Source organism: Mobula hypostoma, chromosome 14 (genome assembly GCF_963921235.1).
Source record: "Mobula hypostoma chromosome 14, sMobHyp1.1, whole genome shotgun sequence".
NCBI classification, from domain to species: Eukaryota; Metazoa; Chordata; class Chondrichthyes; order Myliobatiformes; family Myliobatidae; genus Mobula; species Mobula hypostoma.
In genome coordinates this window covers 43,597,568-43,614,978 of record NC_086110.1, presented here as the reverse complement: position 1 = coordinate 43,614,978, position 17,411 = coordinate 43,597,568, and the positions used below count along the sequence as shown (strand labels likewise).

Here is a 17,411-nt window from a genome sequence, read left to right as displayed (position 1 = left end):
ACTCTGAAACTTGCCTTCTCCAGATAGCCAAAGAATACAGAAAACGACATAAGTAGTTGAAAGTAAGACATCAATCCCCCATTGCATGAAAAGAAAAGAAACACTTGCAAACCCCAAACACCCCCAACCCCTCCCTTGTACACAAACAAAGAGATCGCCCAAACCCCCCAAGCCTGCCAATCCGCAGCAATTACAACACTACTTGAAGTCATATTAAAACAAAATCATCTGATTCACTAACGTCCCTCAGAGCAAGGAAATCTGTTGTCCTTAGCCATGTGAAACTCATTCATTCAATCTCTCTCTCATTCCAGTATTTCCTGATTTTATTTCAGATTTCCAACATCTGCAGTATTTTTGTTAGACTACTTTTAAGATATAAGCTAGCTTATAAAGCAAAATCAGCTGAGAAAATATATAAACGGATTTATGCGAGATATTAAAATAGTATAGTTTTAATATAACATCCTACTTAATATGCAAAATAATACTCAAACAACATTTGTTACCACAGTGTAACTCAAGACTTGCAAACAAGTTTATTAGACTACATTTTGAAGTCAGCAGTGGAAGATTAACCAGTCCATGGATTTTGCTGCATTTTGCCTATGGCTTGTAGCAGAGAATTTAAAAACTTGGTCTATATGGAATCTGCATGAACAGCTCAAACAATATCTCATTGATCCATTGTTGAAATCTTCAGTAAGCTACTCATTTTCTAACCAGGAAGCATTAAGCAGAATAATACAATGCAATATCAATGTCCATGCTTGATTTTAAGTGGGAAAGAAAGACTGAGAGATGCGACAAAGTTTAAAAAAAACTTAATTTCACATATCCAATAATTATTGCAATCTCGAAGTATGAAACCTCACTTTTAAAGGTAGGTTCCCAGAGGGTTTACTTTAAGTGGCAAACAAAATCATGACCATTTAAAATTGAAGTGCATATAATATCCTTTACAACACTCAAGTTATTACAAAATATAGCATTTCCATTGAACCATGCCAGCAGACATCAATTCACAGAAGAATAAAAAAAAGTTAAACTCTACACTGAAAGAGAATTTGAAATAAAAACAGGAAATGCTAGAAATATACAGCAAGTTGCTTAGCATTTTTCAGCAAGAGACACACAGTTAATATTTCATGTAAATAAAGAGGGCAGATTTCCTCCTCTGAAGAATATTACTGAATGAAATAGTTTTTATGACAATGCAGAATGCTCCCAACAATTGTATTTTAATTTGCGGAAATCCATGACCAAACAATTAAGCTTACCAAACTCAGATTGAATTAGGTTTTATGACTTAAAAGTAATTAAAGTAAACCTTAAAACATTAGAACATGCATCACTGAGCACAATAAGCTGCACTTATAAAAGATCATTTACTAACTTACAGGGAACAAAATCACAGGAGTTAATGAAAATATCTATATACACCTTTTAAAAGTTACCTTCAGTCATATATTTCAAATGCAAATTTGTATTAAACCTGCTTAGCTTGCTCAATTTATTCATAACACATAATTACAAATTACAGGGTGAAAAAATTTAAAAGAAATATGTATTAATACATGACTTGCTAAAGGGTAAATCAAGTTTGAGTACTGTTGGGGGTGGCAGCCTATCTGGGGTAAGCAACAGTGGCCATGCAGGTTCTGGCCCTGTGGCTCAGAAGGGAAGGGAAAGGAAGGAGGCAGCAGTAATAGGTGACAAATTAGTGGGTCAAATAGGTGATTCTGTGGACACAGGAAAGAAACACAGATGGTAGTTTGCCTCCCAGGTGCCAGGGTCCAGGATGTTTCTGATAGCGCCCATGATATCCTGAAGTGGGAAGGTGAACAGCCAGAGGTCGTGGTATACATTGGTACCAACAACATAGGTAGGAAAAGGGAGCAAGTCCTGAAAAGAGACTACAGGGAGTTAGGAAAGAAACTGAGAAGCAGGACCTCAAAAGTTAGTAATCTTGGGATTACTGCCTGTGTCACGCGATAGTGAGTTGGAGGATAAGTGTGTGGCTGAGGGATTGGAGCAGGGGCAGGGATTCAGATTTCCGAATCATTGGGACCTCTTTTGGGGCAGGCATGACGTGTACAAAAAGGATGGGTTGCCCTTGAATCCGAGGGGGACCAATATCCTGGCAGGGAGGTTTGCTAAGGCTACTGGGGAGAGTTTCAACTAGAATTGTTGTGGGGTGGGAACTGAACTGAAGAGACGGAGGAAGGGGCGGTTGGCTCACAAATAGAGAAAGCTTCTAGGCAGTGTGAGGGGGAGGAAAGGCAGGTAATAGAGAAGGGATATGCTCAAACCGATGGTTTGAGATGTGTCTATTTTAATGCAAGAAGGCATATGAAGAAAGTGGATGAACTTACAGCGTGGATCAGTACTTGGAGCTATGATGTTGTGGCCATTACAGAGACGTGGATGGCTCAGGGGCTGGAATGGCTACTTCAAGTGCCAGGCTTTAGATGTTTCAGAAAGGACAGGGAGGGAGGCAAAAGAAGTGGGGGTGTGGCACTGTTGATCAGAGATAGTGTCACGGCTGCAGAAAAGGAGGAAGTCATGGAGGGATTGTCTACAGAGTCTCTGTGGGTGGAAGTTAGAAACAGGAAGATGTCAATAACTCTACTGGGTGTTTTTTTTATATATAGACCATCCAATAGTAACAGGAACATTGAGGAGCAGATAGGGAGACAAATTCTGGAAAGGTAATAATAACAGGGTTATCGTGGTGGGAGATTTTAATTTCCCAAATATTGATTGGCAACTTCCTAGAGCAAGGGGTTTAGGTGGGCTGGTGTTTGTTAGGTGTGTTCAGGAAGGTTTCCTGACACAATATGTATATAAGCTTACCAGGGGAGAGTCTGTACTTGATCTGGTATTGGGAAATTAACCTAGTCATGCGTCAGGTCTCTCAGTGGGAGAGCATTTTGGAGATAATGATCATAATTCTATCTCCTTTACCGTAGCATTGGAGAGAGATAGGAACAGACAAGTTAGAAAAGCATTTAATTGAGTAAGGGGAAATATGAAGCTATCAGGCAGGAACTTGGAAGTATAAACTGGGAACAGATGTTCTCTGGAAAATGTACAGCAAAAATGTGGCAAATGTTCAGGGGATATTTGCGTGGCATTCTCCATAAGTACGTTCCAATAAGACAGGGAAAAGATGGTTGGGTACAGGAATTGTGTACAAAGGCTGTTGAAAATCTAGTCAAGAAGGAAAGAAAAGCTTATGAAAGGATCAAAAAACTAGGTAACGATAGAGATCTAGAAAATTATAAGACCAGCGGGAAGGAGCTTAAGAATGAAATTCGGAGAGCCAGAAGGGGCCATGAGAAAGCCTCGGCGAGCAGGATTAAGGAAAACCTCAAGGCATTCTACAAGTATGCGAAGAGCAAGAGGATCAGACGTGAGAGAATAGGATCAATCAAGTGTGGCAGTGGAAAAGTGTGTATGGAACTGGAGGAGATAGTGGAGGTACTTAATGAATACTTTGCTTCAGTATTCACTACAGAAAAACAACTTGGCAATTGCAGGGATGACTTACAGCGGACCAGATGAGATATACCCCAGGCTATTGTGGGAGGCAAGGGAGGAGATTGCTGATCCTCTGGCAATGATCTTTGCATCATCAATGGGGACTGGAGAGGTTCCAGTGGATTGGAGGGTTGCAGATGTTGTTCCCTTATTCAAGGAAGGGAATAGAGATAACCCAGGAAATTATAGAGCAGTGAGTCTTACTTCAGTGGTTGGTAAGTTGATGAAGAAGATCCTGAGGTGCAGGATTTATGAACATTTGGAGAGGCATAATATGATTAGGAATAGTCAGCATGGCTTTGTCAAAGGCAGGTCATTCTTTACAAGACTGATTGAATTTTTTGAGGATGTGACTAAACACATTGATGAAGATAGAGCAGTAGATGTAGTGTATATGGATTTCAGCAAGGCATTTGATAAGGTACACCATGCAAGGCTTATTGAGAAAGTAAGGAGGCATGGGATCCAAGGTGACCTTGCTTTCTGGATCCAGAATTGGCTTGCCCACAGAAGGCAAAGAGTGGTTGTAGATGGGTCATATTCTGCATGGAGGCCAGTGACCAGTGGTGTGCCTCAGGGATCGCTTCTGGGACCCCTTCTCTTCATGATTTTTATAAATGACCTGGATGAAGAAGTGGAGGGATGGGTTAGTAAATTTGCTGATGACACAAAGGTTGGGGGTGTTGTGGATAGTGTGGAGGGCTGTCAGAGGTTACAGCGGGGCATCGATAGGATGCAAAACTGGGCTGAGAAGTGGCAGATGGAATTCAATCCAGATAAGTGTGATATGGTTCATTTTGGTAGGTCAAATATGATGACAGAATAAAGTATTAATGGTAAGACTCTTGGCAGTGTGGAGGATCAGAGGGATCTTGGTGTTTGAGTACATCAAACACTCAAAGCTGCTGCGCAGGTTGACTGTGTGGTTAAGGCGGCATACAGTGCATTGGCCTTCATCAACAGTAGGATTGAGTTTACGAGTCGAGAGGTAAATGTTGCAGCTATACAGGACCCTGGTCAGACCTCACTTGGAGTAATATGCTCAGTTCTGGTCACCTCACTACAGAAAGGATGTGGAAACAATAGAAAGAGTGCAGAGGAGATTTACAAGGATGTTGCCTGGATTGGGGAGCATGCCCTATGAGCATAGGTTGAGTGAACTCGGCCTTTTCTCCTTGGACCGATGGAGGATGAGAGGTGGCCTGATTGAGCTAAGATGATGAGATGCTTTGATTGTGTAGATAGTCAGAGGCTTTTTCCCAGGGCTGAAATGGCTAACATGAGAGGGCACAGTTTTAAGGTGCTTGGAAGTAGGTACAGAGGGGATGTCAGGGGTAAGTTTTTTTTTAACGCAGAGAGTGGTGGGTGTGTGGAATGGACTGCCGGCGACGGTGGTAGAGGCAGATAGGATAGGGTCTTTTAAGAGACTCCTGGATAGGTATATGGAGCTAAGAAAAATAGAGGGCTGTGGATAATCCTAGGTAATTTCTAAACTAAGTACATGTTCGGCACAGCATTTTGGGCCCAAGGGCTTGTATTGTGCTGTAGGTTTTCTGTTTTTCTATGTTCTAAGTAAGAGCTGTCACCACAGCAATGGAAAAAAAACATTCGAAGTTAAGCCAACAAAATATCGCCAATTTATTTGGAAAATACTTTCTGGAGTTACTTTGCCTACTCCATGAATCTAATGCATTTGGAAACAGAGCAAATTTCAACATGTAACAGAAAATGATTAACCTCTAGTCCCCAACTGTACTTTGCAACCAAAATGTTTTAAATAATATTTTACATCAAAGACATGGCTAACCTGCAGCTAAATGAAAATTTTGAATCCATAAGCTACTGTTCCCAGAATACTTCTAATAATGTACTATGACAGCGTTCAAGGTTGTAATGTTTGTAAGATAAAATAGAACCTCCTTAGTAAAACTAAAAAATTCAGGTCACCAAACTGAAGGCTTTTTCATATTTTACAGAAAACAAACTGAACGTCAAATGCCACATTTCAAAATGGAATTGTCCGATTAATAATACAATCATTAATAGTTACAAAAGCTTGCTACTGGTTTTGGTATTCCCTTATACCAAGAACTCAAAGCAATTACAGTGGATTCCGTTTAATTGGGATACATTGCGATCAGTACATTCTGACTCAATTTAGCAGCTATTAAAAGGTATATATAAAAAAAGAGTCAAACTCTTTTTGTATGATGGACAGCCTTCATACAATGCTTTGGGCAATTACATCTCCAAATCTTCATTTTCATTGTAACACTCACGATGATTGTCAATACCTTCTAATTCTTCGTAGTTTGTAACTTGCTAAATTAGTGAAATTGTTTCATTTTCATTCCTGGCTGTTTCTGGTCTGTCTGAGCCTGAATACTTGTAACTGCAGTGAGCAAAAAAAAGTTCCGAATTGTCTTACTGCTCACTTCATGCCAACTAGTGTATCAGTGCCAAAAATCACTTTTTTGAAATATACATATATATATCTAGAGAAATACAGTGCACAATACTGTATTTCTCGATGTGGAGCATAGAGCAAGTTTGTAAATCTAGCGGGAGCAAAATATGTTGGGAATAGCAAGGGTGGAGCACGGCAGAGGGGGAATGGAACAGGTGGCAGAGAAGGAGTGCACTCAACTCAAATTTGTATTAAAAAATCCTTTAAGACCCCAATCATCTGTGAATCCTCAATATGAACCTGAAGAACCCTCTTTCGGAAATTATTTCATCAAGATGTGTAGCTATACAGTTCCTAATTTCACACAATAATGTAATAGAAACATAGAAAACCCACAACACAATACAGGCAATTCGGCCCACAAAGCTGTGCTGAACATATCCCTACCTTAGAACTACCTAGGCTTTACCCATAGCCCTCTATTTTTCTGAACTTCATGTAGCCATCCAGGAGTCTCTTAAAAGACCCTATCGTTCCCGCCTCCACCACCCCCACTGGCAGTCCATTCCACTTACTCACCACTTTCTATGTAAAAAACCTACCCCTGACATTTCCTCCGTACCCACTTCCAAGCACCTTAAAACTATGCCCTCTCATGCTAGCCATTTCAGCCCTGGGTAAAAGCCTCTGACTATCCACACGATCAATACCTCTCATTATAATATTTGGCTTACAATGTGAAATTTGAGAAAAATGAACGTATGAGCAAATAATGCTCAAAATATTCCCTCCATCTGAAAAGTGCTATTAAACTTTCTCTTAGCAAAATAGTGGGGATAAAGTATCAAAGTTGTGAAATTGGTGTAAATAAAAGAGTGGAGACACAGCTGGAGAGAAAGGTATTAATACTGGAAATGATAAACACAGTGTGACAGGAAGGGATAAGGAGTACAAATCTAAGAGAAAATCAGCAGATAAGGTTTGAGGTTACAAAAGTAATAAAGGACAAAACTAAAATCTCTGTATCCGAATACACAAAGCATTTAAAATAAAACAGATGAACTGAGAGCACAAACAAATGAAAAGTACATGATCTGAAAGCTATGACAGAAAAGTGGCTGTGGAATGTCGTAGATTGGACCTGAATATTGAAGGTTATATGATATCTTAAAAGGACAGGAAGCCAGGAAAGGTTGGATTTGGGATCTCAACACAATAAAAATAAGAATTTCAGAAAACTAGGCTGCAGAGGTGGTATAGAAAGGGATGAAAATAATAAAAACAATGTGTTAATTATGGAAATGGTGTTCTGATACCTCAAGGGTAAATATACTTAGGATGAGGTATAAAAGAAGAAATAATAGGCAATTGCCAGAAAGGTAATGGTGATAATCATGGGGTATTTTTATCTACATGGGGGGGGGGCGGGGAATTGCAGGAAGAGAAGGACAACAGTTACCCAGAGGTAGATTTCAAGTCATTTTCTTAGAAAGTCACATTCAGAAGCCAGAGAACAGGTTATACTAGCCCCAGAGTTATGCAATGAGATAGGATTAATTTACAACTTCATAGTGAATGAACATTACAGAGTAGCAATCACAATATGATGATCAGTTTCACATTCAACTTGAGGCAGAGAAGAATTGGTTAAGGACCAATATTTTAAACTTGTACAAGGGCCATTAACTATACAATCATAGACATAAAAGGGATTTTTCAGATTGCACAAGAGGAGGACCTGGGTAACTGAACCAGAAATAATATTAAATTTAAAAACATATGATTGCAGTAAGACAAGTGGCAAGTTATAAGATTGGACAGAACGTCAATAAAGAACGACCAAAAATTAGATAAAACTAGCTAGAAATGCAAAAATGCAGTTTTTAACATATATTTAGAAAGGTATTTTACAAACCAATGATAGTCTTAGAGGGAACCTAGGAAATTAATAATGGAAAATAATACAATGGCTGCCAAGTTAAATGGGTGTTTGCATCACTGCTCACAAATATTTGGAAATCACATCCCAACAATAATTGTAAATAGAAATTAGGAGGAGGGGCTGGGGAGGACATGTGGAAGATTACGTATCAGAAGCAAGTCATACGGAGCTAATGGTAGGAGTTCTTGGAAGCGAGTTCCCAAATCCAAAGACACTTAAATTTTGGGTCTTAAAAAAAGAGGCTGGTAAGATGGTTGATGCCCTGGCTTTAATTTTATAAAATTCCCTTGATTTGGGAAAATTCTTTCAAACTGGAAAATAGTAAATATAGTTCCTTCATTCAATATGAGAAAAAGAATAAAAACAGGAAACAGCCAAATAGCTTTACATATATCAGATGGAAAATATTACAACTATTTTTCTTAATGATGATATATCAGGACAATTATAAACATTCAAGGTAATCATGCAAAGTTCACATGGTAAAAGGAAAGCAGCTTTCTGGAGTTCTCTGAAATAGTAGCATGTGCTCTAGATAAAGGGGAACAGGTGCATGTGCCATAGTTAGATTTTTAGATTAGACGACACTCAGTCCTCGTTTATTGTCATTTAGAAATGCATGCATTAAGAAATGATACAATGTTCCTCCAGAGTGATATCACAAAAAAAATAAAACAGGACAAACCAAAGACTAACACTGACCACATAATTATAACATATAGTTACAGCAGTGCAAAGCGATACCATCATTTGATAAAGAGCAGACCATGGGCACAGTAAAAAAAAAGTCTCAAATTTCCGATCGACTCCCGATAGTCCCGATAGCAGTCAGCAAAAGGGAGAAACTCTCTCTGCCATAAACATCCAGGTGCTGACAACTGCCGATGAATTGGAAGCACCCGACCACAGCCGACTCTGAGTCCGTCTGAAAATTTCGAGCCTCCGACCAGCCCTCCGACACCGAGCACCATCTCTGCCGAGTGCTTTGACCCACCCCAGATGCCGAGCAACAAGCAAAGCCCAGGACTTGGGGCCTTCTCCTCCGGGAATTCTGGATCATACAGTAGCAGCGGCAGCAAAGAAGGCAATTCAGAAATATCTCCAGATGTTCCTCCGTGCTCTCATGTCCTGTCTCCATCAAATCAGGATTGTGCACGGCATCCTACTTGACAGGTAACAGATATTCATCACCGGAGTGGCAGCTGCGCGCTGCGTCGCCCCGCCATCTTCTCCTCCTATTTCCAGACATTTGATGAAGTACTAAATCAAAGGTTATAGGGGAAATAGAAGGTCACCATGCAGTAGAAAACAAGTTGACATGGATGAAGGATTACCTAGCTATTAAGAAACAGCGAGTATCCATAAATGGCTACCGGATGTCAAGGCATCACGAAAAATGTGCCACAAGGAAGTATGGCTTCTAAATTCATTGAGACAAGGGTAGGTAAGAAATAAATCAGGAAGACACAAGGTTGTTGCAAAGTGATATAGATAAAGGGCATGGGAAAAGATCTGTTGTAGATGAAATATAATTCAGGAAATGTGAAGTTTACCATTTTGTCAGGGGAAGTAAAAGTATTTATCTAAATAATGAGTACCCATGATAGAGTGAAATCTGAGTGACATGGTGTATGATTTATAAGGGACTAGGTATAAGTACAGTACAGCAAATATTTAGGGAAACGCAGAATTTTTATTTCAGGAACTGAATACAAAAGTATTGAGATTATACTTCAATTATATGGGGATCTGGAAATACCACATCCTAAGCACTATGCCACCTCATTCATGGAAGAATACAAATGTTAAAAATTGTTCAGAGAAGGTCTATTAAATCAACAAACACCAGCAATAGGCAAGATGTGGAAAAGCTGAGAGACCAGGGTTATAAATGTTGAGAATTTTGAATAATTATTATAATTTATAGAGCCATTTTCATACAAATAATGTAGTTCAAAGTACAAACTTTGTAGTTTACAATAGGATAAATGTACAAATATGACAATAAAATAAAAATAAAAGACAAAAAGATGTTAGTTAAAAGCAAGGTTAAATAAATATATTTTGAGCTGGTGTTTAAAAGAGTCAACCGAGTCTGCACCCCTTATAATTTTAGGAATTGTATCCCACAGTTTAGATGTGTAGCTAAAAAAAACTGACCTGCCAATTATCTTTTGAGAGAGAGTGCTTGAATTTAAGAAAACAGAGGCAGAAGATTGAGAGCTTAAGCAGGATTATAAAACAAAAATGATTCTGTGATGCATTCTGGTCCCAGAACATTAAGAACTTCAAAAACAAGAGGCTTAAAATCAATTCTAAAAGATATAGGAGGCCAATGTAGATTAGTTAGTACAGGAGTGATATGTTCCCTCATCCTGGTTTTGGTTAAAAGTCTAGCAATGGCATTCTGAATGAGTTGAAGTTTGTCAATAGATTGCTTTGGAAAGCCAATAAAAAGTGCATTGGAATAATCCAGTCTATTTGATGTAAATGTGGTAAACCATGTATATATGTTGTAACTCGGTTACCCGTCTGGACACACCCCTCTGCTGACTGCCCCTGTGGCTCCTCCCACAGAGTCCTGTATAAAGGTGTTCGTCTTGCCCCTCCCCCTCAGTCCGGGGGCAGACACTCACTGTGGAGGTCGTATTGTACAGCGAATAAAAGCCTTTCAGTATTTTTACCAAACCTCAGTCTTTTGGAGTAATTGAAGGTGCTTCAATTTTATTCGCTGTACATTTTAAAACATGGAACAGGCCCTGAGACCAGAAAAATTAGACCTCCATCCGCAAATGCCTGACGCTGGAAACGCTTTTGAACTCTGGCTGGCCTGCTTCGAAGCGTATCTAGAGGAGATTAAAGCGACCGACCCCGTAGCGAAGCGCAGAGTTCTACTCTCCAGGGTCAGTCCACGGGCCTATTCGCTGATCAGAGACCAGCCGAACTACGACGGCGCGATGAACGCACTCAAAAGACAATACCTGCGGCCGATAAACAGCGTCTATGCTCGGCATCGCTTAGCCACACGGCAACAGGGAATTGAATGCTGAGTTTTTCGGGCCCTACAGACACTCGTGCGGGCCTGCAATTGCCAGGAGCTGACGGCGGCACAGCATGTAGAACTCCTAGTGAGAGACGCCTTCGTCATGGGGACCAGGTCAGTGTACGTGCGCCAGCGGCTGCTGGAAAAAGCCGATCTTACCCTAAGTTCGGCGATCAAGCTGGCTGATACATTGGAGGCCGCTCTGCATAACTCCGAGGCTCTCCAGGCACGCGATCCCCCGATGGCCTCGTGGGTGCCGCAGACCCCGCAACCCACCGGCGAATCGACCTCGGCTGCCGCCAGTCGTGAGTCTGCGAAGTGCTACTTCTGCGGACTGGAGAAGCAGCCCCGGAAACGCTGCCCAGCCCGACAAGCTACCTGCTCCAGCTGCGGAAAGAAGGGCCACTCCACAAGGTCTGTAAGTCCAAACTGCGAGCGGGATTGAGCAGCGTCGCGTGCGAGACATGGGGGTCGCCATCTTGCCTGCCGCCATCTTCCCTGCACGCCACCACCACATGCAAGACATGGGGGTGGCCATCTTGGTCGGCGCCACCTCCCACCGTCTACGACCAACGGGTGCTCACGGGGCACCCCACCACGCCGGACCAAGACAGCGACCCCACCCTGGCTTCCGTGACCCTCGACCAAAGCGCTCCCCACCAGCTCGCAAGGTCAATGATGGACATCCTGGTGGAGGGACACAGGACAAGCTGCCTGCTTGACACAGGCAGCACTGAGAGTTTTATCCACCCGGCCACGGTGCAGCATTGTGGACTCATGATACGGCCGGTAAGTCAGAGGGTCACCATGGCCTCCGGGTCGCATACAACAGACATCCGGGGGGGTTGTGTAGCGACACTAGTGGTGCAGGGCACAGAATATCGGGACTTTACTTTACTGGTCTTGCCTCAACTGTGTGCCCCTGTGCTGTTGGGGTTGGACTTCCAGAGCCACCTGAAAAGCGTGACAATGAAGTATGATGGGCCCCTTCCGTCAATTACTGTCGGAAATCCTCAGTTTTGTAGAGATACGTCACGTACCCCGCTACTGACCACACACACACACCGACCCACGCATCCCACCCAACATCATGCCAACTGCCGCACTACCGACACCACTTGCGGTCTCTCCACCCTCAGGATCCCTCCCCCACCGCTGTTCGCCAACCTGACCCCCGACTGTAAACCTGTGGCAACTAAAAGCAGGAGGTACAGCGCGGGGGACAGAGCTTTCATTAAGTCGGAGGTGCAGCGGCTGCTCAGGGAGGGGGTCATTGAGGCAAGCACAAGTCCTTGGAGGGCGCATGTGGTGGTTGTTCGGAACGGGGAGAAGAATAGGGTGGTCGTGGACTATAGCCAGACCATCAATAGGTTCACGCAGTTCGACGGGTACCCTCTACCCCGCATCGCGGATATGGTCAATCAGATAGCACAGTACAAGGTGTACTCGACCATAGACCTAAAATCCACTTACCATCAGCTCCCCATCCACCGGAAGGACCGCCCTTACACTGCCTTCGAGGCGGACGGCAGACTTTATCACTTCCTGCGTGTCCCCTTTGGTGTCACGAATGGTGTATCTGTCTTCCAGAGGGCAATGGACCGGATGGTGGACTAGTGCCAACTGAAGGCCACGTTCCCATATCTGGATAACATCACCATCTGCGGTCCCGACCAGCAGGATCACGTCAACAACCTCCAAAAATTTCTCCAAGCGGCCAAATCTTTCAACCTCACCTATAACAAGGACAAGTGTGTATTTGGGACCACCCAACTTGCTATCCTTGGGTGTGTTGTGGAGAATGGAGTCATTGGCCCTGACCCCGACCATATGCGCCCCTTGTTGGAACTCCCTCTTCCCAATACCCTCACAACCCTCAAAAGGTGCCTGGGCTTCTTTCCATATTACGCCCAATGGGTCTCTAACTCTGCAGACAAGGCCCGCCCCTGGTCAAGTCCACCACATTCCCCCTCTCTGACGAGGCCCACGCGGCCTTCAACCGCATAAAAGGGGACATTGCCAAAGCAGCAATGCATGCGGTGGATGAGGCCATTTCCTTCCAAGTGGAGAGTGACGCCTCTGACTTTGCGCTGGCTGCTACCCTCAACCAGGCAGGAAGACCAGTGGCGTTCTTCTCCCGTACCCTTCAAGGCCCTGAAATTTGGCACTCTGCAGTAGAGAAAGAGGCCCAGGCCATAGTGGAAGCTATTAGGCACTGGAGGCACTATCTTGCCAGCAAAAGGTTCACCCTGCTAACTGACCAGCGCTCAGTCACATTCATGTTTAATAATCAGCAGCGGGGCAAAATCAGAATGATAAAATTCTGAGGTGGAGAATCGAACTCTCCACCTACAACTATGACATCATGTACAGGCCTGGGAAGCTCAACGAGCCCTCCGATGCCCTATCCCGGGGAACATGCGCCAGCACGCAGATCGACCGGCTATATGCCCTACATGTAGACCTTTGCCACCCGGGAGTCACCCAGCTTTTCCACTTCGTGAAAACCCGGAACCTGCCTTACTCCCTTGAGGAGATCAGGATGATGACCAGGGACTGCCAAGTCTGCGCAGAGTGCAAACCGCACTTCTACCGAGCCGAAAAGGCATCACTCATCAAGGCCACCCGCCCCTTTGAGCGACTGAGTGTTGACTTTAAGGGCCCCCTTCCCTCCACCGACCGCAATGTGTATTTTCTTAATGTAATTGACGAGTACTCGCGGTTCCCCTTCGCTATCCCCTGCCCCGACACCACTACCACGTCAGTTATAAAAGCTCTGTGCAAGCTCTTCACTCTGTTCGGATACCCATGCTATATCCACAGTGACAGAGGGTCCTCGTTTATGAGTGACGAGCTGCGCCAATATCTACTGGCTAGGGGAATTGCAACCAGTAGGACCACGAGCTATAATCCCCGGGGGAATGGACAGGTGGAGAAGGAGATGGCACGGTGTGGAAAGCCACACTCTTAGCCCTCAGGTCAAAGGGACTGCCGGTCTCCCGCTGGCAGGAGGTCCTTCCCGAGGCACTCCACTCCATCCGCTCCCTGTTATGCACAGCCACCAATGCCACCCCTCATGAGCGGCTCTTTTCTTTTCCCAGAAAATCGGCCACTGGAACCACCCTACCATCTTGGCTGACGTCCCCGGGGCCAGTGCTGCTCTGGAAACATGCGAGGAGCAATAAATACTCCCCGATAGTCGAGAGGGTTCACTTACTTCATGCGAACCCCCAGTATGCCTACGTGGTTTTACCTGATGGGCGAGAGGACACGGTCTCCATCCGCGACCTGGCGCCCGCAGGAGCTCCAGGCCCCTACCCTGAACACTCCGTGGTGACTATTGACCCCGTCCCCACCAATGTATGTACCTACAAGGCACCGTGCATCCCAAACCCTATACAGACACCACACCACACTCCCATTCCGGGTGTGACGCACACGCACGAGGGATTACCGACGCCTAACGTGCTGGCACCTGAAGTCAGGCCGGAGCCAGCACAACCGCCATCGCCGGTGCAATCACCGCCGGTGCTACGTAGATCACAGCGACGGACTCGACCGCCTGATAGACTTAACCTGTAAATATACTTCTTGTAAATATTGTCAGTCACTTCACCCCACGGGACTCTTTTTTAAAAAAGGAGGGATGAATGTGGTAAACCATGTATATATGTTGTAACTTGGTTACTTGTCTGGACACACCCCTCTGCTGACTGCCCCTGTGGCTCCTCCCACAGAGTCCTGTATAAAAGTGTTCGTCTTGCCCCTCCCCCTCAGTCCAGGGGCAGACACTCACTGTGGAGGTCGTATTGTACAGCGAATAAAAGCCTTTCAGTATTTTTACCAAACCTCAGTCTTTTGGAGTAATTGAAGGTGCTTCAGTAAAGGCATGAATTAGTTTTCCAACTTCATTACATGACAGAAATAGACATACCTTTGCAATATTTCTTAAGTATAGAAATGAGGCTCTGTTTTATGTGGGATTTAAAATTCAAATCTGAATTAAGGATAATGCCCAGGCTAGTTATTTCTGACTTTACAAAGGGAGCCAAGTTTCCAAGTTTATCCACAAGTTTCTCTCTTTTGCCTTTGGGATTAACTGGAAGTATTTCAGTTCCATCTATACTCGGTCAGGAACATTGTCTGGGCTAGATGCTTACTATGGATTCAGCCTCTTAAAGGATGCTCTCACACGGACCTCAGGGACTGAAATCACAGTGTCATTTGGGGCTGTGGGACTTTTGTAAAGGTTTTGATGGTCAAAGCATCTGCTGGTTCATCCAGGGCTTGTCCATTTTTTATTTAACTGCCATTGCAATGCTTGCCTTCTTCAAGCTCAACTAGAGACTGACCAAATCATCAATCCTAACCCCTCAGCTCAAACCCTTCAGGGTGTCATCCCTAAAGGCTGATCATCCCTCTGCCTAAACAGATGTTGCCTCACCTACTGAGTTCCTCAAGCTTGTATTTTTTTGTTTTGCCGAATTCACTGTTTCATTTGATTTTCAAGACTTTACTGCTGTTAAAGCTACTATGAACTTTTCCACAAACCAGTCTTCATTCCGCCCCTCACGTACCATTTTTGTTAACGTTCTGAAGTATCTCACTCAAATGATAGATACAGAAAGCAATTCAATTCATCACAGCTACTTCTCTTGGAAGCTCCAAAACAATGTCAGTCTAATAATTTTCCAAAAATAAGAGTTTTTAAGAGTACCCTTAAAGGTACCCCAGAGACCATGATAAGCAGTGGTCGAATTATTGAAACAACAAACTGGTCTTCTGGATCGGTAATGCAGAGATCATCATTAGACTCACATTCCAGACTCCCATGTATTCCTTTGAAATAGTTTGTTTGGAAGTTACAAATCATAGCAATATTGAATTAAATTAAGTAAAGTTGAAATTTTAAATTGTTACTAACCATAAACATGAAACTACTAGATTGTCATAAAAAAATCCACCAGGTTCTTTCAAGTATCTACCAATTTGATTGTCTCTTCTGTCCAGCAGATAACAAATACTGGCATTAATGAATAAAGTAAATTGGATTTACCCTTCAGTAGCACACTAAAAACAACCCATATATAGTGTAATTGGATTTCCTGCAAATAAATTATGAAATTAGCCAAAAAACATTAGAAAAGATGCTATGATAATTTACTCCCAAGATCACGTGCTTCAATAGAACTTCACCCATCAGCACGACTAGAAATAACTTGCAATGCAATAAACAAATCTGTCCTCAGAAGGCACACTCCCCATAGCAGCAGCACCCTACAGCAACTGTGCGGGAGAGGAGGAGGGAGATTCTCTCAAAGTGACGTCCCAGCGAAAGGGAGAGAAACACAGTGGAAGTTCACAGAGCCGAGGGTTCAGGAGACCTGACATTTGAAGAGCAGTGTGTTTCTTGTGATTTCCACCAGGAGTGAAAATCCCAGTTCAACAGAGCAATACTGGAAGAGATTGCATTATCTCATATGACTAAAAACAGAAAGAGTCCAGGTTAGAGAGCAGACCCTTCATCATAATGTTCTCATTAATGGGTTCTGAGCAGCAGTGTTCATTTTATTTTTTATTCCAAAGATGCTGGCTGACTTGCCGAATATTTCCAGTACTTTCTGTTATTTTAGATTTTCAGCAACTGCATTTAAAAAAAAATCTCATGAAACATCTAGGCATGCTTTGAACATCGAGGTAAACACTAGACTAGTAAAAATACTGTTCTCTCTCTCCCTCATACATATACAGAGATGTGACTGCACACATTGGAATTAGAACTGGTTTATTGTCTAATGGACTGAGATACAATGAAAAGCTTGTCTTACATATTGGTCATGTAGATCAAATCATTATACAGTGCATCGAGACAGAACAAGGTAAAACAAGGAATGCAGAATAAAGTGTAACAGCTGCAGAGGATGTCCAGTGCAGGTAAACAATAAGGTACTAGATCATAACAAGATAGAATGCAAGCTCAAAACTCCATCTTATTGTAATAGGAAATTATTCATTAGTCCTATAACAGTGGGGTAGAGGCTGTCCTACACTATCATCATTCCATTTCCTTTTCCACTACTACAGCTCAACTCCACCAGACACACACAAAGTCAACATTCTAAACCAGGTTATTTGCCTCAAATCTACTTCACCTTTCCCGGTCGGCAATGAAGGGAATAAGAAGCAGCCTCTGCCTAGGACAGGGAGATCTTCATAAGTGGAATTGGAATTAGGTTATTACTGTCACATATACCAAGATACAGTGAAAAGCTTGCCTCACATACTGGTCCTACAAATCAAATCATTACACAGTGCATTAAGGTTGCACAACGTAAAACAATAATGGAATGCAGAATAAAGTGCACGGCTACAGAAGAAGTGTAGCACAGGTAGACAATATGTTATTCTCATAACAAGGAAGGAGTGTGATGCCAGGAGTCCATCTTATTGTACTAGGTAACTATTTTATAACAGCA

General features: G+C 43.1%; 1 protein-coding gene across 6 annotated transcripts in view; it reads right to left on the bottom strand.

Annotated features, from left to right (window-relative positions):
• zfpm1 (zinc finger protein, FOG family member 1) overlaps positions 1 to 17,411 on the bottom strand; it is a 215,001-nt gene that overhangs the window by 91,232 nt on the left and 106,358 nt on the right. The gene's annotated exons all lie outside the window — the stretch shown is intronic.